This window comes from Salmo salar, chromosome ssa20 (assembly GCF_905237065.1).
Source record: "Salmo salar chromosome ssa20, Ssal_v3.1, whole genome shotgun sequence".
Taxonomy (NCBI): Eukaryota; Metazoa; Chordata; class Actinopteri; order Salmoniformes; family Salmonidae; genus Salmo; species Salmo salar.
In genome coordinates, this window is record NC_059461.1 from 41,384,281 (window position 1) to 41,411,078 (window position 26,798).

At 41.0% G+C, this 26,798-nt stretch overlaps 1 protein-coding gene across 1 annotated transcript in view; it reads right to left on the bottom strand.

The window, feature by feature from the left end:
- The window catches only part of slr (somatolactin receptor), a 66,141-nt gene extending 39,838 nt beyond the window's left edge, over positions 1-26,303 (bottom strand). Inside the window, exon 1 of the mRNA NM_001141617.1 lies at positions 26,249-26,303. The gene's annotated coding sequence lies outside the window, so the exon portion shown is untranslated. The remainder of the gene's footprint in view (positions 1-26,248) is intronic.
- Positions 26,304-26,798: the final 495 nt, after the last annotated feature.

The window sequence follows — 26,798 nt, forward strand, 5'->3', positions numbered from 1 at the left end:
AAGCATACTTCCAAATTTGTGTCAAAATGGCTTAAGGACAACAAAGTCAAGGTATTGGAGTGGCCATCACAAAGCCCTGACCTCAATCCCATAGAAAATTTGTGGGCAGAACTGAAAAAGCGTGTGCGAGCAAGAAGGCCTACAAACCTGATTCAGTTACACTAGCTCTGTCAGGAGTAAATGGGACAAAATTCACCAAACTTATTGTGGGAAGCTTGTGGAAGGCTACCCGAAACGTATGAACCAAGTTAGACAATTTAAAAGCAATGCTACCAAATACTAATTGAGTGTATGTAAACTTTTGACCCACTGGGAATGTGATGAAAGAAATAAAAGCAATTTGATATAATTTGAGTCAATTGGAGGTGTACCTGTGGATGTATTTCAAGGCCTACCTTCAAACAGTGCCTCTTTGCTTGACATCATGGGAAAATCTAAAGAAATCAGCCAAAAATGGTAGAGCTCCACAAGTCTGGTTCATCCTTGGGAGCAATTTCCAAATGCATGAAGGTACCACGTTCATCTGTACAAACAATAGTACACAAGTATAAACACCATGGGACCACGCAGCCGTCATACCGCTCAGGAAGGAGACGTGTTCTGTCTCCTAGAGATAAACGTACTTTGGTGCGAAAAGTGCAAATCAATCCCAGAACAACAGCAAAGGACCTTGTGAAGATGCTGGAGGAAACAGGTACAAAAGTATCTATATCCACAGTAAAACGAGTCCTATACCGACATAACCTGAAAGGCCGCTCAGCAAGGCAGAAGCCACAACTCCAAAACCACCATAAAAAAGCCAGACTACTGTTTGCAACTGCACATGGGGACAAAGATCATACTTTTTGGAGAAATGTCCTCTGGTCTGATGAAACAAAAATAGAACTGTTTGGCCATAATGACCATTGTTATGTTTTGAGGAAAAAGGGGGAGGCTTGCAAGCCGAAGAACACCTTCCCAACCTTGAAGAACGGGGGTGGCAGCATCATGTTGTGGGGGTGATTTGCTGCAGGAGGGACTGGTGCACTTCACAAAATAGATGACATCATGAAGAGGAAAATTACATGGATATATTGAAGCAACATCTCAAGACATCAGTCAGGAAGTTAAAGCTTGGTCGCAAATGGGTCTTCCAAATGGACAATGACCCCAAGCATACTTCCAAAGTTGTGGCAAAATGGCTTAAGGACAACAAAGTCAAGGTATTGGAGTGGCCATCACAAACCCTGACCTCAATCCCATATACAATTTGTGGGCAAAACTGAAAAAGCGTGTGTGAGGAAGCGTGTGTGTGTCAGGAGGAATGGGCCAAAATTCACCCAACTTATTGTGGGAAGCTTGTGGAGCGCTACCCGGAACATTTGACCCAAGTTAAACAATTTAAAGGCAATGCTAACAAATACTAATTGAGTGTATGTAAACTTCTGACCCACTGGGAATGTGATGAAAGAAATAAAAGCTGAAATAAATTATTCTCTCTACTATTATTCTGACATTTCACATTGTTAAAATGAAGTTATGATCCTAACTGACCTAAGACAGGGAACCTTTACTAGGATTAAATGTCAGGAATTGTGAAAAACTGAGTTTAAATGTATTTGGCTAAGGTGTATGTAAACTTCCAACTTCAACTGTATATTCAGAGGTCGAGAGCTGTGCGTCCTCCGAAACACAACCCAACCAAGCCGCACTGCTTCTTGACATAATGCCCGCTTAAACCGGAAGTCAGCCACACCAATGTGTCGGAGGAAACACTGTACACCTGGCGACCGTGTCAGCCGAACCGCCACAGAAGTCGCTAGAGCACGATTGGACAAGGACATCCCTGCCGGCCAAACACTCCCCTTACCCAGACGACGCTGGGCCAATTGTGCACCTCCCCATGGGTCTCCCGGTCGTGGTCGGCTGCAACAGAGCCTGGACTGTAACCAGGATCACTAGTGGCACTGCGATGCATTGCCTTAGACCACTGCACCACTCGGAAGGCCTGATTCAGGGAACTAAATCAACCTATCAGTGAATTTACAATTACTAGAGGAAAAAGATCATCCACACATATTGATCAAATTTGTACTCATATTGTAGAACTTTGTCCTAAAGCTGTATCCATACCCATTGGATGCAGTGATCAAAATAGTGGAGTTCCAAAAGCTGGGCCTAAAATAGTGTATAAGAGATCATACAATATTTTTCTGTGACTTATTTGGATAATGTTAAAAATATTTGTTGGTCTGAGGTGATAAGGAGCATCCAAACGCTGCACTTTATGAATTTATGCATTTGCTTCTTCCAATTATTGATAAACATGCACGTGCTAAGAAACTGACTGTTAGAACAGTTAAGGCTCCATGGATTGACAAGGAATTGAAAAACTGTATGGTTGAAAGAGATGGGGCAAAAGGAGTGGCTAATAAGTCTGGCTGCACATCAGACTGGCTAACTTACTGTAAATTGAGAAATGATGTGACTTAACTCAACAAAAAGGAAGAATAAACTGTATTATGAAGCCAAGCTCAACGATATAAAGAATGATGGAAGTACTGTAAATTAAATTATGGACAGAAAGACAAATTCAACTCCATCTTTCATCTAATCAGATGGCTTATTCATCACAAAACCATGATGTTGCCAATTATTTTTATGATTACTTCATTGGCACAGTGGACAAGCTTAGGCAGGAAAAGCCAACAATGAACAATCGTATTCATGCATAAAAAAAACTAAGAAAGAAAGAACAGCATTGTAAGTTTGAATTTTAACTAATGGGAGAGGTGAAGTTAATGTCATCAATTACTAATGACAAACCTCCTGGCATTGACAAGTTAGATGGAAAGCTACTGAGGATGATAGCTGACTATGTCACATATTTAATCTGAGTCTAGATGAAGGTGTTTGTCCTCAGGCCTGGAGGGAAGCCAAGTCATTCCGCTACCCAAGAGAGGTAAAGCAGTCTTTACTGGTTCTAACAGCAGATCTATCAGCTTGTTGCCATCTCTTAGCAAACTGTTGGGAAGGGCACTCAACATGTACTGCACTGACACAAATGACTGATGATTGGTTGAAAGAAAGTGATAATAAGAAGAATGTGGGAGCTGTACTGTTACATTTCAGTGCAGCCTTTGATATTATTGACCATGACCTGTTGTTGAGAAAATGCACACTACCGTTCAAAAGTTTGGGGTCACTTAGAAATGTCCTTGTTTTACATGAAAACATACATGAAATGAGTTGAAAAATGAATAGGAAATATAGTCAAGCCTTTGACAAGGTTATAAATAATGATTTTTAATTGAAATAAGTGTCCTTCAAACTTTGCTTTAGTCAAAGAATCCTCCAATTGCAGCCTTGCAGACCTTTGGCATTCTAATTGTCAATTTGTTGAGGTCATCTGAAGAGATTTCACCCCATGCTTCCTGAAGCACCTCCCACAAGTTGGATTGGCTTGATGGGCACTTATTATGTACCATATGGTCAAGCTGCTCCCACAACAGCTCAATAGGGTTGAGATCCGGTGACTGTGCTGGCCACTCCGTTATAGACAGAATACCAGCTGACTGCTTCTTTCCTAAATAGTTACTGCATAGTTTGGAGCTGTGATTTGGGTCATTGTCCTGTTGTAGGAGAAAAACAAATCAGCCGTTTCCAGCAACAAAAGTCATTTACAACACTGTATTTCTGATCAATTTTATTTTATTTTAAAAATGGACAAAAAATAGCTTTTGTTTCAAAAACAAGGACATTTCTAAGTGACCACAAACTTTTGAAAGGCTTTTCAACCTCCATCGAATATAACTCAGAGGGTTTTCTTTAATGGAAGCCTCTCTAATGTCAAACAATTAGGGTGTGGTGTACCGCAGGGCAGCTCTCTAGACCCTCTACTCTTTTCTATTTTTACCAATGATCTGCCCCTGGCATTAAAAGAAAGCCTGTGTGTCCATGTATGTTGATGATTCAACCATATAAACTCAGCAAAAAAAGAAACGTCCTCTCACAGTCAACTGCGTTTATTTTCAGCAAACTTAATGTGTAAATATTTGTATGAACATAACAAGATTCAACAGGCATAAACTGAACAAGTTCCACAGACATGTGACTAACAGAAATGAAATAATGTGTCCCTGAACAAAGGGGGGGTAAAAATCAAAAGTAACAGTATCTGGTGTGGCCACCAGCTGTATTAAGTACTGCAGTGCATCTCCTCATGCCTCCTTCCACCATGCCTAAGGCACGTTCACGCAGATGAGCAGGGACCCTGGGCATCTTTCTTTTGGTGTTTTTCAGAGTCAGTAGAAATGCCTCTTTATTGTCCTAAGTTTTCATAACTGTAACCTTAATTGCCTACCGTCTGTAAGCTGTTAGTGTCTTAATGACCGTTCCACAGGTGCATGTTCATTAATTGTTTATGGTTCAATGAACAAGCATGGGAAACAGTGTTTAAACTAGAGGTCGACCTATTATGATTTTTCAACGCCGATACCGATTATTGGAGGACCAAAAAAAGCCGATTGTCACATATTGTTACGGGAGCGACGTAGGAGATGAGAAGCAGGTACAGGGAGTGAAGGTTTATTAGCTGATGGACATGAAACGGAAAAGGAACAGTGTCTGGACAGGAACACATAACAAACACAATACAGAACAATGCGGACACAGGGAACACAACCAAGGAACAGACAGATATACAGGGGGTAATCAACAAAGTGAAGGAGTCCAGGTGAGTCCAATGAGCGCAGCTGCGCGTAATGTTGCTAACAGGAGTGTATGATGACGGGTAGCCTGGTGTGCGGGAGCAGGCGTGACAGTACCCCCCCCTCCTCTAGGGGTGCCACCCTGCGTCCCACCTGGGCGAACCGGCCGAGACATGGGCGCTGGGCAAGCCGGTTGGGGCGTAGAAGCCCGACGAACCGGCAGAGGCATGGGAGCCTGGCGAACTGGCTGAGGCGTAGGAGAGCCTGAAGATCCCGCTGCGGCGTAGAAACCCCATGGACCGGCTGAAGCGTGACGTGGGATGGGAACCTGCCGAGCCAACCGAGGCAAGGACACCTCTCGAGCCAGCTAGGGCATGGAAGCCCGACAAGCTGGTTTAGGCACCCCCGGTTCCATCGGTGGCGGCCCCCGAGTCCGACGTCACCCACTAAACAAAAATAACTGTCACGTCCTGACCATAGAAAGCTGTTATTTTCTATGGTAGAGTAGGTCAGGGCGTGACAGGGGGGTTTTCTAGTTTAGTTATTCTATGTTGTCATGTTCTAGTTTTGTATTTCTATGTTGGGTTTTGTTTGGAATGTTCTCCAATTTGAGGCAGCTGGTCCTCGTTGTCTCTAATTGGAGATCATACTTAAGTAGGGGTTTTTCTACCTGGGTTTGTGGGAGATTGTTTTTGAGTAGTGTATGTTTCACCGCTGCGTGACGGTTTGCGCTTTAGTTTATGTATTGCATAGTTTCACAGTGTAAATAAAATGTGGAACGACACACGCTGCACTTTGGTCCGCTCCTCCTTTCGACAGCCGTGACAATAACTCCCCGATGCTTCTTGTAGTGGTGTACGCATTCTGTCACATAATTATCACGGGAGCGACGCAGGAGAGGAGAAGCAGGTACGGGGAGTGAAGGTTTATTAGCTGACGGACATGAAACGGAAAAGTAACAGCGTCTGGACAGGAACACATAACAAACACAATACAGAACAATGTGGACACAGGGAACACAACCAAGGAACAGACAGATATACAGGGGGTAATCAACAAAGTGAAGGAGTCCAGGTGAGTCCAATGAGCGCAGCTGCGCGTAATGTTGGTAACAGGAGTGTATGATGACCGGTAGCCTGGCGCCCTCGAGCGCCAGGGAGGAGGAGCGGGAGCAGACATTACACTGATACCGATTAATCTGACATATTGTAATAATGACAATTACAACAATACTGAATGAACACTTATTTTAACTTAATATAACACATAAATAAAAATGTATTTAGTCTCAAATAAATAATGAAATATGTTCAATTTGGTTTAAATAATGCAAAAACACAGTAAAAGTGAAATATTTGCCATGTAAAAAAGCTAAAGTTTAAGTTCCTTACTCAGAACATGAGAACATATGAAAGCTGGTGGTTCCTTTTAACATGAGTCTTCAATATTCCCAGTTAAGTAGTTTTAGGTTGCAGTTATTATAGGAACTACAGGACTATTTCCTCTCTATACCATTTGTATTTCATATACCTTTGACTGTTCGATGTTCTTATAGGCACTATAATATTGCCAGCCTAATCTCGTGAGTTAATAGGCTTGAAGTCATAAACAGCGCTGTGCTTCAAGCATTGCGAAGAGCTGCTGTTTGAATCAATGCTTACGAGCCTGCTGCTGCCTACCACAGTTCAGTCAGACTGCTATATCAAATCATAGACTTAATTATAATATAATAAACACACAGAATTATGAGCCTTAGGTCATTTAATATGGTAAAATCCGGAAACTATAATTTAAAAAACAAAACGTTTATTCTTTCAGTGAAATATGGAACAATTCCGTATTTGATCGAATGGGCGGCATCCATAAGTCTAAATATTGCTGTTACATTGCACAACCAATGTTATGTCATAATTATGTAAAATTCTGGCAAATTAATTACGGTCTTTGTTAGGAGGAAATGGTCTTCACACAGTTCGCAACGAGCCAGGTGGCCCAAACTGCTGCATATACCCTGACACTGCTTGCACAGAACACAAGAGAAGTGACACAATTTCCCTAGTTAATATTGCCTGCTAACATGAATTTATTTTAACTAAATATGTAGGTCTAAAACAATATACTTGTGTATTTTTTATTTTTTTATTTCACCTTTATTTAACCAGGTAGGCAAGTTGAGAACAAGTTCTCATTTACAATTGATTGATTTTAATGTTGATGTTCATGGTTAGGTACATTGGTGCAACGACAGTGCTTTATTCGCGAATGTGCTTGTTAAATCCTCACCCGTTTGGCGAAGTAGGCTGTGATTTGATGATAAATTAACAGGCACCACATCGATTATTTGCAACGCAGGACAAGCTAGCTAAACTAGTAATCAACCATGTGTAGTTAACTAGTGATTATGTTAAGATTGATTGTTTTTTATAAGATAAGTTTAATGCTAGCTAGCAACTAACCTTGGCTCCTTGCTGCACTCGCGTAATAGGTGGTCAGCCTGCCACGCAGTCTCCTCATGGAGTGCAATGTAATCGGCGTCCAAAAATGCCGATTACCGATTGTTATGAAAACTTGAAATCGGCCATAATTAATCGTCGACCTCTAGTTTAAACCCTTTACAAAGAAGATCTGTGAAGTTATTTGGATATTTAGGAATTAGACAGGATCTTTTTTTGCTGAGTTTACGTGTCAGCAACCAGAGCTAATGAAGTCACTGAAACCCTTAACAAGGAGTTGTAGTCAGTTTTGGAATAAGTGGCCTGTAATAAACTGGTCCTGAACATCTCTAAAACGAAGAGCGTTGCATTTGGAATAAATCGTTCCATAAACTCCAGACCAAAGCTGAATCTGGTAATGAATAGTGTGGCTGTTGAACAAGTTGATGAGACTAAATGATTGTGTTACCGTAGACTGTAAACTTTCATGGTCAAAACGTATAAATGAAATGGTTGTAAAGATGGGGAGAGGTCTGTCCATAACAAAGCGATGCTCTGCTTTTTTGACACCACACTCCATAAAGCAAGTCCTACAGGCTCTAGTTTTGTCTCATCTTGATTATTGTACAGTCATGTGGCCAAGCACTGCAAAGAAAGACCTACAGTTGAAGTCAGACGTTTACATACACCTTAGCCAAATACATTTTAACTCAGTTTCACAATTCCTGATATTTAATCCTAATAAAAATTCCCTGTCTTAGGTCAGTTAGGATCACCACTTATTTTAAGAATGTGAAATGTCAGAATAATAGTAGAGATAATGATTTATTTCAGCTTTTATTTATTTCATCACATTCCCAGTGGGTCAGAAGTTTACATACACTCAATTAGTATTTGGTAGCATTGCCTTTAAATTGTTTAACTTGGGTCAAACGTTCCGGGTAGCCTTCCACAAGCTTCCCACAAGAAATTGGGTGAATTTTGGCCCATTACTCCTGACAGAGCTGGTGTAACTGAGTCAGGTTTGTAGGCCTCATTGCTCGCACACTCTTTTTCAGTTCTACCCACAAAATGTCTATAGGATTGAGGTCAGGGCATTGTGATGGCCACTCCAATACCTTGACTTGGTTGTCCTTAAGCTAATTTTGCCACAACTTTGGAAGTATGCCTGGGGTCATTGTCCATTTGGAAGACCCATTTGCGACCAAGCTTTAACTTCCTGACTGATGTCTTGAGATGTTGCTTCAATATATCCACATAATTTTCATCACCAATGATTCCATCTATTTTGTGAAGTGCACCAGTCCCTCCTGCAGCAAAGCACCCCCACAACATGATGCTGCCACTCCTGTGCTTCACGGTTGGGATGGTGTTCTTCGGCTTGCAAGCCTCCCTCTTTTTCCTCCAAACATAATGATGGTCAATATGGCCAAACAATTATATTTTTGTTTCATCAGACCAGAGGACATTTCTCCAAAAAGTACGATCTTTGTCCCCATGTGCAGTTGCAAACAGCAGTCTGGCTTTTTTATGGCAGTTTTGGAGCTGTGGCTTCTTCCTTGCTGAGCGGCCTTTCAGGTTATGTTGATATAGGACTCGTTTTACTGTAGATATAGATACTTTTGTACCTGTTTCCACCAGCATCTTCACAAGGTCCTTTGCTGTTGTTCTGGGATTGATTTTCACTTTTTGCACCAAAGTACGTTCAACTCTAGGAGACAGAACGCGTCTCCTTCCTGAGCGCTATGACGGCTGCATGGTCCCATGGTGTTTATACTTGCGTACTATTGTTTGTACAGATGAACGTTGTACCTTCAGGTGTTTGGCAATTACTCCCAAGGATGAACCAGACTTGTGGAGGTCTACAATTTTTTTCTGAGGTCTTGGCTGATTTCTTTTGATTTTCCTATGATGTCAAGCAAAGAGGCACTGAGTTTGAAGGTAGGCCTTGAAATACATCCACAGGGAGGCCTTGAAATACATCCACATCCAATCGACTCAATGTCAATTAGCCTATCAGAAGCTTCTAAAGCCATGACATAATTTTCTGGAATTTTCCAAGCTGTTTAAAGGCACAGTCAACTTAGTGTATGTAAACTTCTGACCCACTGGAATTGTGATATAGTGAATTATAAGTGAAATAATAATCTCTCTCGCCCCCCTCTCTCGTTCTCTCTCGCCCCCCCCTCTCCCGCTCTCTCCACCCCCCTGATTCGCTCACCCCTCTCGTTCTCGCACCCCCTCTCTTCCCCCTTCTCGCTCTCGTTTTCTCCCCCCTCGCTCTCGTTCTCTCCCCTCTACCCCCTCTCCACCCCCCTGATTCGCTCACCCCTCTCGTTCTCGCACCCCTCTCTTCCCCCTTCTCGCTCTCGTTTTCTCCCCCCTCGCTCTCGTTCTCTCCCCTCTACCCCTCGCTCTTTCCTCGCCCCCTCTCGTTCTCTCCCCTCTACCCCTCGCTCTCTCCTCGCCCCCTCTCGTTCTCTCCCACCCCCCCGCTCTCGTTCTCTCCCACCCCCTCGCTCTCGTTCTCTCCCTCTCCTCCCCCCTCGCTCTCTCCTTCCCCCCTCGCTCGTTCTCTCGCTCTCGCCCTCCCCCTCCTCCCCCCTCGCTCTCTCCTTCCCCCCTCGCTCGTTCTCTCGCTCTCGCCCTCCCCCCCTCCTCTCGCGCCCTCCCCCTCCTCTCGCGCCCTCCCCCCCTCTCGTTCCCTCCTCTCACCCCCCTCTCGTTCCTCTCTCCTCCTCTCACCCCCCCTCTCGTTCCTCTCTCCTCCTCACCCCCCCTCTCGTTCCTCTCTCCTCTCGTTCGTGAGTGTGTGTGCGCGTGTGCAAGGTTTATTTGAGAGCCTGACATGGATCACTTGGCTCTCCAGCTCGTCGCTCCTATCTTAGTGTAGTGTGTGTGTGTGGCCTGCTGGTTCTTCCTCTGTAGAATGATGTTGACACCTCATCAAGGGTCAAGAGTCCACTCAATCATCACAACATGGAGACATCCCTCCAAGAGTGTGTGAGGGTGATCTCATTCTCACCTAAATTTGTGTGCTACCTATAATCTGCATCAAACCGGCATAAATTCTCACCACCAACTTCAAGACATCATAAAGAGAGAGCTTTTGAAATTAAAGTTATACAGCATTTTTTTTCTTCACGTTGCCAAATGAAGCCCTTGGTTCTAGATTGAAGCGGTGCTATAACTTTGCCCTGAGTCAAAAGCTTAGTAACCCGGGCCCTGTATATTCACATTGTCCACTTTAAATCCTTAACAGCTCTCTGGCAAGCCTGTCTATAAGCTCCTTCATAAATAGCAGATGAAACCCAGCTCACCACCAACATGTTTCTTTCCTCTGGAAGAAACTCTCGAGACCAAGTCACGTTTCATAGATTCCTACATTTCAAAATGTTCGGAAACTTGCCTCAAGATACAGTTCCAAGTTCAGTTTTGTGTTACACCGACAAGCCTAATTGATAAGGTTAGAGGATAATAAACTGATCCTAGATCTGTGACTACAAGCAATTTCAACCCACCTCTCAACCCACACAAACAAAAGTTTGGGGTCACTTAGAAATGTCCTTGTTTTTGAAAGAAAATAACTTTTTCCCCCCCATTAACATCAAATTGATCAGAAATACAGTGTTGACATTGTTAATGCTGTAAATGACTATTGTAGCTGGAAATGGCTGATTTTCTTATGGAATATCTACATAGGCGTACAGAGGCCCATTATCAGCAACCATCACTCCTGTGTTCCAATGGCACGTTGTGTTAGATAATCGAAGTTTATAATTTTAAAAGGCTAATTGATCATTAGAAAACCCTTTTACAATTGTTAGCACAGCTGAAAACTATGGTTCTGATTAAAGAAGCAATAAAACTGTCCTTCCTTAGACTAGTTGAGTATCTGGAGCATCAGCATTTGTGGGTTCGATTACAGGCTCAAAATGGAAACTCTTCAGTCTATTCTTGTTCTGAGAAATGAAGGCTATATTCCATGCGAGAAATTGTCCAGAAACTGAAGATCTTGTACAACGCTGTGTACTACTCCCTTCACAGAACAGAAAGAGTGAGAGGCCCTGGTGCACAACTGAGCAAGAGGACAAGTACATTAGTGTGTGTTTTGAATGGTAGTACGCATGCATGCATGCATGCATGCATGCATGCATACATACATACATACATACATACATACATACATACATACATACATACATACATACATACATACATACATACATACATACATACATACATACATACATACATACATACATACATACATACATACATACATACACATACATACATACATACATACATACATACATACATACATACATACATACATACATACATACACACGAAACACTGCGTATGTACGTACGCACAGTACCAGTCAAAAGTTGACACCTACTCATTCAAGGTTCTTTATTTTTATTATTTTCTCCATTGTAGAATAATAGTGAAGACATCAAAACTATGAAATAATACATATGGAACCATGTAGAAACCAAAACAGGTTTGGCCAATAGGCTACCTGCCGACTAGACTTGGAGCCTCTTTGGATTGTGATGCGGCTAAAATTCTATGACAGTCAATCTAGAAGCTATTGAACGAAAATGCAAAGTTTAAGGTTCGCCATTGCCCCCACCAACTGCAGAAGTTTGCAAATAGTTTTTTGCAAATAGTTTTTTTTCATCAGTAAGTTAAAGACTTGAGCAAACACCACACCGCCTACAACATGAGTGTGCATGTCCTACAGATGTGGCAATGGATAGAACACATTGGGGTGTGTGTGTGAACCACATAGGCAGGAATGTTCTCTTCAGTCTAGGGGTGTGAACGCTTAAACAAAGTTGGGATCCTTAACATTTTCTAGACGATAGAGAGGAAGAGGCATGCAAAACAAGACATTGCAAGATGCATATTACCAAGACATTGGCGCTCGGTCCTGCCTGCATGGTCCTGCCTGCACGTCCTCTCTCTCCCTCCCTCAGGCTGTCCTGCCTGCCCCTCCTCCCCTCCCTCCCTCCCTCTGGCCAGCCTGCCCCTCCTCTCCCTCGCTCCCTTCCTCGCGCTGGCCGGCCTAACCCTCCTCTCAAATCAATTTAAGGGGCTTTTATTATAACATTGCCAAGGCAAGTGAAGTAGACAAACAATAAAAATGAACAGTAAACATTACACACACAGAAGTTCCAAAATAAGACATTTCAAATGTCTCTCTCTCTAATGTGTCTTTATAGGCATGGCAAAACACGTTTACATTGCCAAAGCAAGTGAAAAACAAAAGTGAAATAAGCAATCAGAAATGAACAGTAAACACTACACACACACACAGGTTTCAAAAGGATAAAGACTAGAGGTCGACCGATTAATCGGAATGGCCGATTAATTAGGGCCGATTTCACGATTTCATAATCGGAAATCGGTATTTTTGGATGCCGATTTGGACAATTTTTTATTTATTTTTTGTTATTTAAAAAATACAACAAAAAAAATAAATAATAATAATATATATATATATATATATATATACACACACTTTTTAAAAAATTAAAATAAAAAATGTAACACCTATTTAACTAGGCAAGTCAGTTAAGAACACATTCTTATTTTCAATGACGGCCTAGGAACGGTGGGTTAACTGCCTTGTTCAGGGGCAGAATGACAGATTTTTACCTTGTCAGCTCGGGGATTCAATCTTGCAACCTTACGGTTAACTAGTCCAACGCTCTAACCACCTGCTTTACATTGCACTCCACGAGGAGCCTGCCTGCCTACACGTTGCTCCAACGTGTACCTAACCATAAACATCAATGCCTTTCTTAAAATCAATACACAAGTATACATTTTTAAACCTGCCTATTTAGTTAATATTGCCTGCTAACATGAATTTCTATTAACTAGGGAAAATGTGTCACTTCTCTTGCAACAGAGTCAGGGTATATGCAGCAGTTTGGGCCGCCTGGCTCATTGCGAACTGTGAAGACTATTTCTTCCTAACAAAGACAGCCGACTTCGCCAAACGGGGGATGATTTAACAAAGGGGCATTTGCGAAAAAAGCACTATCGTTGCGCAACTGTACCTAACCATAAACATCAATGCCTTTCTTAAAACCAATACACAGAAGTGAATATATTTTTAACCTGCATATTTAGCTAAAAGAAATCCAGGTAAGCAGGCAATATCAACCAGGTGAAATTGTGTCACTTCTCTTGCGTTCATTGCACGCAGAGTCAGGGTATATGCAACAGCTTGGCTCGTTGCGAACTAATTTGCCAGAATTTTACGTAATTATGACATAACATTGAAGGTTGTGCAATGTAACAGGAATATTTAAACTTAGGGATGCCACCCGTTAAATAAAATACAGGAATGGTTCCGTATATCACTGAAAGGAAAAACGTGTTTTTTTGTTTGAGATGAGTTTCCGGATTCGACCATATTAATGACCTAAGGCTCGTATTCCTGTGTGTTTATTATATTATAATTAAGTCTATGATTTGATAGAGCAGTCTGACTGAGCGGTGGTAGGCACCAGCAGGCTCGTAAGCATTCATTCAAACAGCACTTTTGTGCATTTTGCCAGCAGCTCTTCGCAATGCTTCAAGCAACTCCCGAGATTAGGCTGGTGTAACCGATGTGAAATGGCTAGCTGATTAGCTGGTGCGGGCTAATAGCGTTTCAAACATCACTCGCTCTGAGACTTGGAGTAGTTGTTCCCCTTGCTCTGCATGGGTAACGCTGCTTCGAGGGTGGCTGTTGTCGATGTGTTCCTGGTTCGAGGAGAGGGATAGAAGCTATACTGTTACACTGGCAATACTAAAGTGCCTATAAGTACATCCAATAGTCAAAGGTATATGAAATACAAATCGTATAGAGAGAAATAGTCCTATAATAACTACAACCTAAAACTTCTTACCTGGCAATATTGAAGACTCATGTTAAAAGGAACCACCAGCTTTCATATGTTCTCATGTTCTGAGCAAGGAACTTAAACGTTAGCTTTCTTACATGGCAGATATTGCACTTTTACTTTCTTCTCCAACACTTTGTTTTTGCATTATTGAAACCAAATTGAACATGTTTCATTATTTATTTGAGGCTAAATTGATTTTATTGATGTATTATATTAAGTTAAAATAAGTGTTCATTCAGTATTGTTGTAATTGTCATTATTACAAATAAATTAAAATACTTTTCGTCCAATTAAATCGGTATCAGCTTTCTTTGGTCCTCCAATAATCGGTATCGGCGTTGAAAATCATAATCGGTCGACCTCTAATAAAGACATCTCAAATGTTCTATTATTAGCCATGTACAGTGTTGTAACAGTGTGCAAAGAGTTGTAGTATGAATGAAGGGGAAATAAATAAACAGATAAATATTGGTTGGTTGTATTTACAATTTTTGCGCTCCACTGGTTGCTTTTTCCTAGTGGCAACAGGTCACTGCGGCATTCTTGATTCTCCCCCTTCACCTGGTTTCCTTCTCCCTCCTTCCCTCTCTCTACCTCCCTTCCTCTTATTTCCTTGCATGCTCATACTTCTCTCTCCCTCGCGCTGGCCTGCCTGCTCTTTCTCTTTGCTAATGATGCAAGTGTGTGTTCAGTCTGTTTGTAGAATATCCTAGCCTATTCATGGCACTGATGTTGCTGGGATACAGAGGTATCTTCGGGCCAGTCTTGCAAGCTCAGGGTACTTACTCTTTATTGCTGAGTGAGTGTTTTTCTTTTTTTGTATCAATATTAGAATTACAGTAGGCTACCGGTAGCCTTGAAAGCATCTCGGCTACGACATGTTTGCTTGTCTGTTAGGGTAGGCTACACTACGTATTTTTTAAATGCCAACACGAAACCTTCTCTGGAGATATGAAACATTTTACTTGTCTGTAAAGGAATGCCGCTTCTGAAGTTCCATCACTAGGCGACCAGAACTGTCAATCAAATAATCTTGAGCTGCTGCGTGCAGCCTGCCTACCTGTGCACAGACCAACCTTCTCCAAAAAAGTACTTTAAAGTTTGTTAAATACCGGGACTTACCAAGACATTTACACTGAACAAAAATATAAAACTCAACATGTAAAGTGTTGGACCCATGTTTCATGAGCTGAAATAAAAGATCCCCGAAATGAACCATATGCACAAACAGCTTATTTCTCTCAAATTTGTTTACATCCCAGTTAGTGAGCATTTTAGCCTGTCAAGATAATCCATCCACCTAACAGGTGTGGCATATCAAGAAGCTGATTAAACAGCATGATCATTACACAGGTGCTGGCGACAATAAAAGGCCACTCTAAAATGTGCAGTTTTGTAAAAAAAACACAATGCCACAGATGTCTCAAGTTGAGGGAGCGTGCATTTGACATGCTGACTGCAGGAATGTTCACCAGAGCTGTTGCCAGAGAATTCAATGTTAATTTCTCTACCATAACCCACCAATGTCATTTTAGAGAAGTTGTCAGCCTCACAACCGTAGACCACGTGTAACCATGCCAGCCCAGGATTCCACATCCGGCTTTTTGACCTGTGGGATCGTCTGAGGGGAGGGAGGGCGACGCGCTGAGGAGTATTTCTGTCTGTAATAAAGCCCTTTTGTGGGGAAAAACTAATTCTGATCGGCTGGGCCTGGCTCCCAAGTGGGTAGGCCTATGCCGTCCCAGGCCCACTCATGGCTGCGCTCCTGCCCAGTCATTTGAAATCCATAGATTAGGGCCTAATGAATTTATTTCAATTGACGGATTTCCTTATATGAACTGTAACTCAGCAAAATCTTTGAAATTCTTGCATGTTGCATTTATATTTTTGTTCAGTATAGTAGAAAGAAAACATCTAGCTACCATAGCAGAAAAAAACTGCAGAAAAAAAATACAGCAGCACATCTATCAGCAATGTTTATTGTTGTCATGGAAACAATCCAAGGGCTTGCCGTTAACGTACGACGCCTCCTGGGGGCCATGTTGGAAGACCACCGCATTAATTCTTCCGTTAACCCAAACTGCAGTGCCTAAAACTAGTTGATTCATCACCACGGTCATTTTCTGTGGATTATTTGGCTGCTCTAACAAGGCAGGAAAGACAACAGGAAAAAAAGGTATACAGATTCCCCAAACTCATGAAACACCGTTGGTGATACCAATGAGCTAAGACTCAAGAACTGTCAAAAAAGTGAATAAACCTTTTTGCACGTTAAAACCTGAACCCGAGTTTAATTTAGATGTTATGCTAACAAGGTGTTAACAACAACACTACAGTAAATTAGCCAAAATTAGCTAGCTAGATAGCTTGCAGTCTTAGCATATGTCACATGAGTTTTCACCGTGATTGTTCAATAAAAACGACCTTGTCTTGAATGTAACCTAGGCCAAAAAGGGGTCCTGGCTAAAAGGAACCCAGCTTCTGTCAAATTAACGTCAAAGTAATTTTTTGCACTTTAGCTTACCCTAACCCTATTCCTAACCTTAATTTAATGATCCTAACCTACTACGTTCATTCTCGTAATCTGCTGCGTAAATTCTCCTAACTTGCTACGAAATGTCAAATATTAAGTTAATTTGACCAAAGCTGGATCCCTCCTGAAAAAGGAGGTTGTTGTATGATATGACGTCCATATATCCTGGAGGACATTATTGTCAAAATAAAACAGTGGTTATCATGTATTCATATAATAACCCAATGATAATTTGTTGAGAACTTCATTCATAAGAGGGAAAATGTATGGACATAGAACAAAGACCTCAACGAGATAGGACAACCTGCTGTGTTGACTATTGGTTGTTCTTTATGACATTAAAACACATGAATGAATTAAACACAGCCAAACAACACTTAAAATACCTGATGGTATAGCTGACCTGAGAAAGTGATTCTAACATCATGAGTGCTTTTCATTTGTTATGTACTACTGTAGGTTCAACCAGCTGACCTCTATCAAGAAACCCATTCCCACTGTGAAAATGAACAATGCTGCAGCAGCATCAGTTTCTACTTTGTCCTTTTTCAGATATGAAAGGAGACATCCCTCAGTTATACGAGATGGTTGTCATAGGCTGGGCTTCGAACAATCTGAATGATTCTGTTGTGCCATTTACATAGAGAGCACCTTCAAGTGTGTCAGTGCTGGGCTGGAACAGAGGCATGCACAACCAGCAGGGTTGGCCTGCTCCAGTTGTGATAGGATTATACATTGTGTGTAACTTTTAAACTGTATTTTTGTTCACAAAAATGTGCTATCATAGGTACACATAATCCATGGTATACAAGGATGTACCCTTATTTTCTTGTGACATTCATTGGGAACTCTTCATCTGCAGACAGGGTTTTACGGCTCTCTCTGAAGACAGAAAACATCAAAGAAACAGGCTTCATTATACTCAAATTAGACAGCACTGAATATTATGTTGCTATACAGTATCTCTGTCCTCAGTTTTTCCTTGAAAAAGAGAATAGTTTCAAAATGTCCTTCCACAAAGGTAATGTACATGCCCTACCCAGAGTAGCCTACTCTGCCTTCTCGGACAGCTGGAACTGCTGGCTAATCCGTTCACCCTTCATGGCTGTTAACTAGCTACCAAGCTACAAATTAATTTAGAGCTACAGTGCAACGATAAATACATCAAGATAGGTAGCTAACTAGCTAATACAGTAGGAAGTTAGCAAGCTGGTGATATTTAATTCACTTAGCTAACTTTACATACTGTAGCTAGCTAACTAGTGAACATTACATTAGCAGCTTATTTGAGTAAGCCTGTACACTACGTTTCTTAGATTGATCATTTTCAATATATATTTACTTACTTGAGTAGGTTCTCCCACTGCCTCCATTTTCTAGGTCCTTAGAAAAATGAAGTTTCCAGTGGTTGCAAAAGGCAGCCAGCCATGTGGACGATTAGAGGACTTCCAACAGACTGATTTTGGTTGCTAGGTGATTTGTGACGCAACTGCAAGCCCTCTATAAAGAACAGTCTATACCGGAGCAGAATTCTATTGTCTGAAAAGGTACAGACGCTTCTAATTGTCTGGAAAGTTATCAATTGTTGCTGTCGACATGTTACTGTAGCTGTATTATGTCTGTAAAAGGTCGTGGTAGATAGAGCTTCATTGGCCGGCCCTAGAGGTCATACATATGTAATAGGACCATTATTCTGCATTGTGAATTGAGGTGGAATTGTATGGGTTTTTTCTTACTGTTTTAACGGAAAACTTTTTTTTTTTTTTTTAACTGTTTAAAAAAAGCAAAATTGTCCATTTGTCACATCCCTACTTCAGACCAGGGCAGGGATAGTTTGACTACAGGGTGTCCTCCTGCTTTCCAGTGTTGTATACAAATATATTAACTTTCAAATCAGATGGAGGTGCTTGGATTATACACCAGTCTATCTTTTGTGCCAGTAGGCAAGGCCTGAGTGGGAAGTGCTGTGTGTGTGCATGCGTGTGCGTAAAGGCATGCAGGCCTGCTCTTTGGATGGTGCTCATGTCTCCTGCTCTTATTTCAGAGGATTGGAAAACTCCCAGTCAGCACAGTGAGTCTGGAAGGGGATCAGTACAAACATCTGCAAGCCCTGCTATGGGAAGGCAAGTGGATGTATGTGTGAGTGTGACAGACAGCAACTGGTAGAATATGGTGTTTGTGTATGTTTTCAGTTTTCATATGTGTGAGAGTGAGAAATAAGAGAGTAATCAATTTGATACTGAATCTCTGCACATCTGTTAATTGAGCCACATAGAAAATGCCTGCTGTGTAGAATTCCGTCCTTCGTTTTGTGTGTGAATAGCTGCTATGTTCATTCTTTTACCTGAAACACATCTTTATTACATCTCACCAATCTTCCCATTGTGTTCTAGAAACCCTAGCCAAGGCAGCAGATTACTGAAAAAAAATTGTGGATTTTACATTATAACATAGTAGGCTGGGTCTAACTCATTTGTGTGAAAGTAAGACAGGGCCGGTTCCAGTCTTTGAGGGCCCTATGCGTAATATTTCTGTAATGTGTGCTGTGTGTATTACAATACAATCAAACATGAGCGCGAGTGGCACAGCGGTGTAAGGCACTGCACTTCAGTGCTAGAGGCGTCACTACAGAGCCTGGTCCGATCCCGGGCTGTATCACAACCGGCTGTGATTAGGGCGGCGCACAATTGGCCCAGCGTCGTCCAGGTTAGGGGAGGGTTTGGCTGGGGTAGGCAGTCATTGTAAAATAAGAATTTGTTCTTAAGTCACTTGCCTAGTTAAATAATGGTTAAATAAAAATAAAATACAAAACATTTAAAGTAACACCCACCACCTACATAAAATTTGATTTTCAACTTATTTTTTTTCACTTCTTCAAACCTCTCTAAATGGCATTGTTTGGTTAGAGATCTAACCAAGCCACATTTAAAGTGTTTATAACAGTGTCAAACTAATTTTGCCCCGGGGCCGCATTCGATCTTCAATGAGGTCCAGAGGGCTGCACTGAATATTCGTTATATTTCCTCACGGTCAAAATTTGTTAAAAAAAAGTCCTCTATCCATTGTTTTGGGAATTTCCGATGCTTCCTGACTAACTTTCATTTTGTGATTAATAGCAAGCTGGACATGGTCAAGAAACTGTTCACTATACTTATTTCTATCACTGATGAAGTATAATATACAGGGGGAAACAAAGTATGACGTCTGTAAAACTATATTCTCTTCAGCTCATCTCTGCTCACCCTGTACCGGATTTAGAATAGTGAATCACCATGTACTAGGTCCATTATAATTTATACACAGTTTCAATTTGGTTTTAGTAATTTAAGTATATTGAATTCGTCCCCACTCCCCACCTAAAAATTTTATTTTTACTTTTTATTATTCACTCAAACCACACACGTTCCGGATTGGATCCCCTCGCATGTTGGACACCACTAGATTATAATAAATGAAAAGCCCTTTTCAACCCACTATCCTCTCCTCTCAATTCTTACTGCTGTTCCCACACCACACTGGGAGTGACAGGCCCATCACTGCAGCCTGAGATTTGAGTGTGTGTGTGTGTGTGTGTGTGTGTGTGTGTGTGTGTATCTGCATGTGTGTGTCTGCATGTGTGTATTTAAGGGTTTCATAGAGCTTGACTTGTAGAAGGTAGATTTAATGGTCCACTTCTGTCCTCGTCTATAAAACTCTTGTTTTCAGCAACATAAGGTACATCACGTACCGTATGCCAATCAGCCTGCATTACAGAAGTGGCCTCCAAAGTCCAATGCTGTTCACTATACTTATTTCTAAAGGATCCCTATCACTGATGAAGTATAATATACAGGGGGAAACAAAGTATGACGTCTGTAAAACTATATTCTCTTCTGCTCATCTCTGCTCACCCTGTACCGGATTTAGAATAGTGAATCACCATGTACTAGACCTACACTCCATAGAATAACAGAGATAATGGATTTAGAATAGTGAATCACCATGTACTAGACCTACACTCCATAGAATAACAGAGATAATGGATTTAGAATAGTGAATCACCATGTACTAGACCTACACTCCATAGAATAACAGAGATAATGGATTTAGAATAGTGAATCACCATGTACTAGACCTACACTCCATAGAATAACAGAGATAATGGAAGAAGCTCAATTCTCGGCTCTCCAAACAACCCATTTAAAATATCTGATGCACAGTATCTCTCAGCCAGTGGTCTGCTCTCACTTTTTTTGGTCATGTCAATTTTGCGTACCGTGAATCAGCATGGGGAATAATATAACGATGTACACACACAGTCTATAATATTTTGATACAGTGCTAAATAAATACAAATAAATTGGACTACTTCACAAAATTTCCACATAACACATTAATTTGAATACCCACTTTTTATGTGGGTGCAAGCAAACTTGCAAGCAGGCTAAGTAGCGCTAGGTATCAACCGCCAATCCAGTAGGGGCTTGAAGCTAAAGTGAGCTTTGATTGGTCAATAGCGTTGTGATATCATGGAGTATTTGCACAAAGTTCAGCTTTCCCCAACTTTGGTCCCGCCCTCTTCATGCTCCCTCGCCCATGGTCATGGCTAGAAGTCATCCAGCTTTTGTCTAGATTTGACTTTTTGTAGCAGGTTAGGAGAATTAATGTAGCAGGTTAGGATAATTTGGTTAAGGTTAGGAAAAGGGTTAGGGTTTGCTCAAATGCAAAAAACAACACTTTTGATGTTATTTTGACAAAAGCTGGATCCCTTCTAGCCATGACCCTCGCCCATGCTATTGCCCAACTGCCTACTTCACTTCCCTCCATTGAAAATTAATGGGTCTCCATTTGTTTTATCGCTCCCCAACGTGTTATGTTGAAATACAGTTTCAGTTTTGTCCCAATTTGGTTGAGTATAAAACAATCAGAATAGAGAAAGACATTAAAACAGTTTAGTATTAATGTACTGCCATCCTAGGGTCATGCAATACTCATAAAGCATATTTACACTTTTATTATTCAGAAACATGAAATACCGTCAAATACCTCTACAGCAGCCTACTGTCAAAAACATTGAAAAATACTGTGACATGATATTTTGGCCATATCGCCCAGCCCTTGATAGGCCTTGATAGGGCAACAAGACAGGAATCAGGAGGATTGAGACATGATGTTACATTCCCAACCATTAGGAATAGATCAGACTAGGGCTGTCACCGACTAAAAATAATCTGAGTCAACCAAGAGTCGTGTGTTCTTTCAACCAATCGATTGGTTCAATTTTAAAACATGTATTTTTCCATATAGAGACACAACCTGTTTGAATAAAATCAACTATATGTAGGCTACTGAGCTTGTCTGATGCTTTAAGCACTGTGATTAGAAAGATCAATATAGCCTAACCAGAAGAAAAAACCTGTTCCCGACCCTCCTCCTCCCGCTGCTGCTGGCCTTCGCAGATTCTGCTATTAGGCTCCTGAAGATGCCGGTAATAGGCTACACCAACGGTCGGCAACCTTTTAAAATTTGGAGTGCCCGGTTATCGTACCATTTCTACTGATCTGCATGCCAGTTATGGTTTTCATATGCACATTTTTGTGGAACAGTTTAATTTATTTTATAATAAAGTCTTCATAGCTCAAAATCAATGTAATGTGGTTAATCAAAATTAAATCTAAATGAAAATGACAAATCTAAAAGTAAACTCTATTGCCATTGCCAATACGTAAAAATAGCCTGCATAAAGCCAACAAACATCGCAGCCCACAGGTAGAAAATATCTTGATAAAAATAAATATCCTATAAATCACATTGGCTACACACAGCCTGTCTGCAAGGAACTTGAAACATTGTATCAACTATTGTATTAGCCTGGTCCAGTGCAAAGCTCATGCTAGCAAACTTGCAACATTGTATAAAATATTCTGGGCCCTCAGAGTTTCCTGGGTCAATGAGCTCCAAACAGACAGACACTGCTGTAGGCTGTTTCCACAAGGGATAAGAGAATGGGGATACCTGGTCAGCTGTACAACTGAATGCATTCAACTGAAATGTGTCTTCAGCGTTTAACCCAACCCCTCTGAATCAGAGAGGTGCGGGGGGCTGCCTTAATCGACATCCACATCATAGGCGCCTGGGAAGTAATCAGGCAGGCCTATTTTATGACAAAGAAGTAAACAGGTTGGCCTATTTTATGACAAAGAAGTAAACAGGTTGGCCTATTTTGTGATGTTTCCACCGGATCAGAGCATTCAACAACAAAAAATCCCCTTTCATGCTGAGTGGTCATCGAAAGGGAGACAGCTGGAAAGATTAATTTGAGGAACTATCGTCATTCTCAATGGTTGTAAAAACAGACTTTGTTTACTTGTTTAAAGGCAAAGAAAAAATTACTTTGAGAAGCGCCACAGAGATGGTAAATTAAGACAATCAGAAACAGTATCAGATCCCCAAATGGGGACATTTATAGGCCTACATTTGCAAGCAGGTCAGGTAGACTAGTCCAACTTCTATATGTGTAATCAGGTGCGTGTCCTTATTCAACACTGACTGGAGCACTCCAAACAAAAGACAATGACGAAATTGACAACTCGTAAATAGAATAAAATAAACCAAAACTTGTTTCTCACAAGTGTAACCTAGGCTGTGTACTCTGCAAACAACGTCTCCTACAATGACAATGGTGATACTGTAATAATAATATATTAACAGAAATTAGCATAACCAAACAAACATTGTAGATTAGCAATTATGGCAATTAACGGTAAATGGTGTGCCATCCCTGTGGCCTCCCAACAGATTAGTCCACTCAGACAGGCGTGAATCAGACAGGTGTTTCACATGCATACATACATACATACATACATGCATACATGCATACATGCATACATGCATACATGCATACATGCATACATGCATACATGCATACATACATACATACATACATACATACGTACATACGTTAAGTCGGAAGTTTACATACACTTGGGTTGGAGTCATTAAAACTCGTTTTTCAACCACTCCACAAATTTCTTGTTAACAAACTATAGTTTTGGCAAGTTGGTTAGGACATCTACTTTGTGCATGACACAAGTAATTTTTCCAACAACTGTTTACAGACAGATTATTTAACTTATAATTCACTGTATCACAATTCCAGTGGGTCAGAAGTTTACATACACTAAGTTGGCTGTGCCTTTAAACATCTAGGAAAATTCCAGAAAATGATGTCATGGCTTTAGAAGATTCTGATAGGCAATTTGATATAATTTGAGTCAATTGGAGGTGTACCTGTGGATGTATTTCAAGGCCTACCTTCAAACAGTGCCTCTTTGCTTGACATCATGGGAAAATCTAAAGAAATCAGCCAAAAATGGTAGAGCTCCACAAGTCTGGTTCATCCTTGGGAGCAATTTCCAAATGCATGAAGGTACCACGTTCATCTGTACAAACAATAGTACACAAGTATAAACACCATGGGACCACGCAGCCGTCATACCGCTCAGGAAGGAGACGTGTTCTGTCTCCTAGAGATAAACGTACTTTGGTGCGAAAAGTGCAAATCAATCCCAGAACAACAGCAAAGGACCTTGTGAAGATGCTGGAGGAAACAGGTACAAAAGTATCTATATCCACAGTAAAACGAGTCCTATACCGACATAACCTGAAAGGCCGCTCAGCAAGGCAGAAGCCACAACTCCAAAACCACCATAAAAAGCCAGACTACTGTTTGCAACTGCACATGGGGACAAAGATCATACTTTTTGGAGAAATGTCCTCTGGTCTGATGAAACAAAAATAGAACTGTTTGGCCATAATGACCATTGTTATGTTTGGAGGAAAAAGGGGGAGGCTTGCAAGCCGAAGAACACCTTCCCAACCTTGAAGAACGGGGGTGGCAGCATCATGTTGTGGGGGTGATTTGCTGCAGGAGGGACTGGTGCACTTCACAAAATAGATGACATCATGAAGAGGAAAATTACATGGATATATTGAAGCAACATCTCAAGACATCAGTCAGGAAGTTAAAGCTTGGTCGCAAATGGGTCTTCCAAATGGACAATGACCCCAAGCATACTTCCAAAGTTGTGGCAAAATGGCTTAAGGACAACAAAGTCAAGGTATTGGAGTGGCCATCACAAACCCTGACCTCAATCCCATATACAATTTGTGGGCAAAACTGAAAAAGCGTGTGTGAGGAAGCGTGTGTGTGTCAGGAGGAATGGGCCAAAATTCACCCAACTTATTGTGGGAAGCTTGTGGAGCGCTACCCGGAACATTTGACCCAAGTTAAACAATTTAAAGGCAATGCTAACAAATACTAATTGAGTGTATGTAAACTTCTGACCCACTGGGAATGTGATGAAAGAAATAAAAGCTGAAATAAATTATTCTCTACTATTATTCTGACATTTCACATTTTTCAAATAAAGTGGTGATCCTAACTGACCTAAGATATGGCATTTTTACTCTGATTAAATATCAAGAATTGTGAAAAACTGAGTTTAAATGGATTTGGCTAAGGTGTATGTAAACTTCTGACTTCAGCTGTATTTGTCGCTGCTCGACAAAAAGAAATCTTGATGACCAAAAGCCTATCAACCAAACAATTGACCAGTCGACTAAATGTGGTCACCCCTAGTTCAGACAATAGACCATTGATCACTTTCCTGTTGTAGATGTGCCCACAACTGTGGGTTTTTGCACTCAAAAGGTTTATAAATAAAGACCAGGGAATATTGTATTCATTCATAACAACCATTGAATAGCCTGAAGCCTGTTTAATGTAAAATCCTAACCATTTTTGATTGAAATGCATTTAGTGGCATATTGCATGGTTGGCATACATGTATAACAGCACATCTTTTTTTTTTTTTTTAGATCCTGCACAGTCATTCAATTTCTCATTTAAAAAAAGCCTTTGCGTGACCAATAAATAGGCTAATTAGGGTTTAAAAATACAATTATGACATGGATTTCAGTATGCATTGCATGCAATAGATCACTCCATGCATTTCGAATGGTAATTCAGTTCTAGCTCAGTGCCATACTTCAGATTGGCGTTTTGGGTCATTGCAGGTTTACACTAGAGCTAGGCTATCATTCATTCACACACTGTCAACAGGAGTCGGAGCCCTGTGAAATCAATAGGGAACAAATGGAGCTATGAAGCATTGACGTCTGTCCTGAGAATCTTTAACTATTCAAGCATGCATGGTACATCGATATAATGATGCACTAAATCGTGTTTAAAAAGGGAATTCCAGAGGTGTGAACTTCTTACAACTACTAAACTTTGGAAACCGAAACACCTTAACCACCTCCATCAGAAGACATCTGCCACGCCGAAAACTACCAAATATTAACATCGCAGAAATGTGCACCACACCGCACATAATAAATCGCTTCAGATAGCAGATCATTCAAAAATAATAAAATAACTAGTTCCCTTGAGGGTTTCCGCAAAAATAAAAACAGCTTTTATCAATAGGCTAATATTGAAACATAATAAAATAGAATTGCACACCAACGTGATGTAGCAACACGATGATATATGTTGAATAGCGATTTGTCAAAACTTTTTGCCAGTCCCAGTGTGCGAGATGCATCCCCAAAAAGCATTGAGGACATCTCAAATGCAATCAAATACATTTTTATAATAGGCAGACAATTGAATGAATAATTTCATTCTATAAACACACTCACCTAACACTAAGATGTCAGCTGGAAAAATGCGCGAGTGGTGTCGACTTCTTACGACTTGTTCATCTGACAGAACCAGGGCAAACACAAGTGGTCCGCCTTTTAACTCCACGAGTAGCCTACCCCCTCAACGGTCGATGTAAAGAAAAAAAAAAAAATCAAAGAATATCCCAATGTTCACTTTACCATACTTCAAGCTATGAGTAAGCACTACTAACAGCGATTATTTTTGATTGATTCCTCTATTTGACCAAGTTGACCCGTGCCTATCGTTAGATTATTTCGACTGGGATCAAGTGCGACAGAGGGATTCGGATAGGGACAGTATCCCTTTCACTGCTCCGGGCTCTTGCAACAGTCAAGCACATAAATAAGCGCCCCCGTCCGGAAAATATTTACCAAACTCCTCACTGAAATCAAGAGGGTGAAATACATTTCCCACTGGGCACAGACGTCAATTCAACGTCTATTCTACGTAGCTAAAATGTAATTTAATTGAAATTAAGTGGAAACGGTCGTGATTGGGTGTCCCATAAGATGGCGCACAATTGGC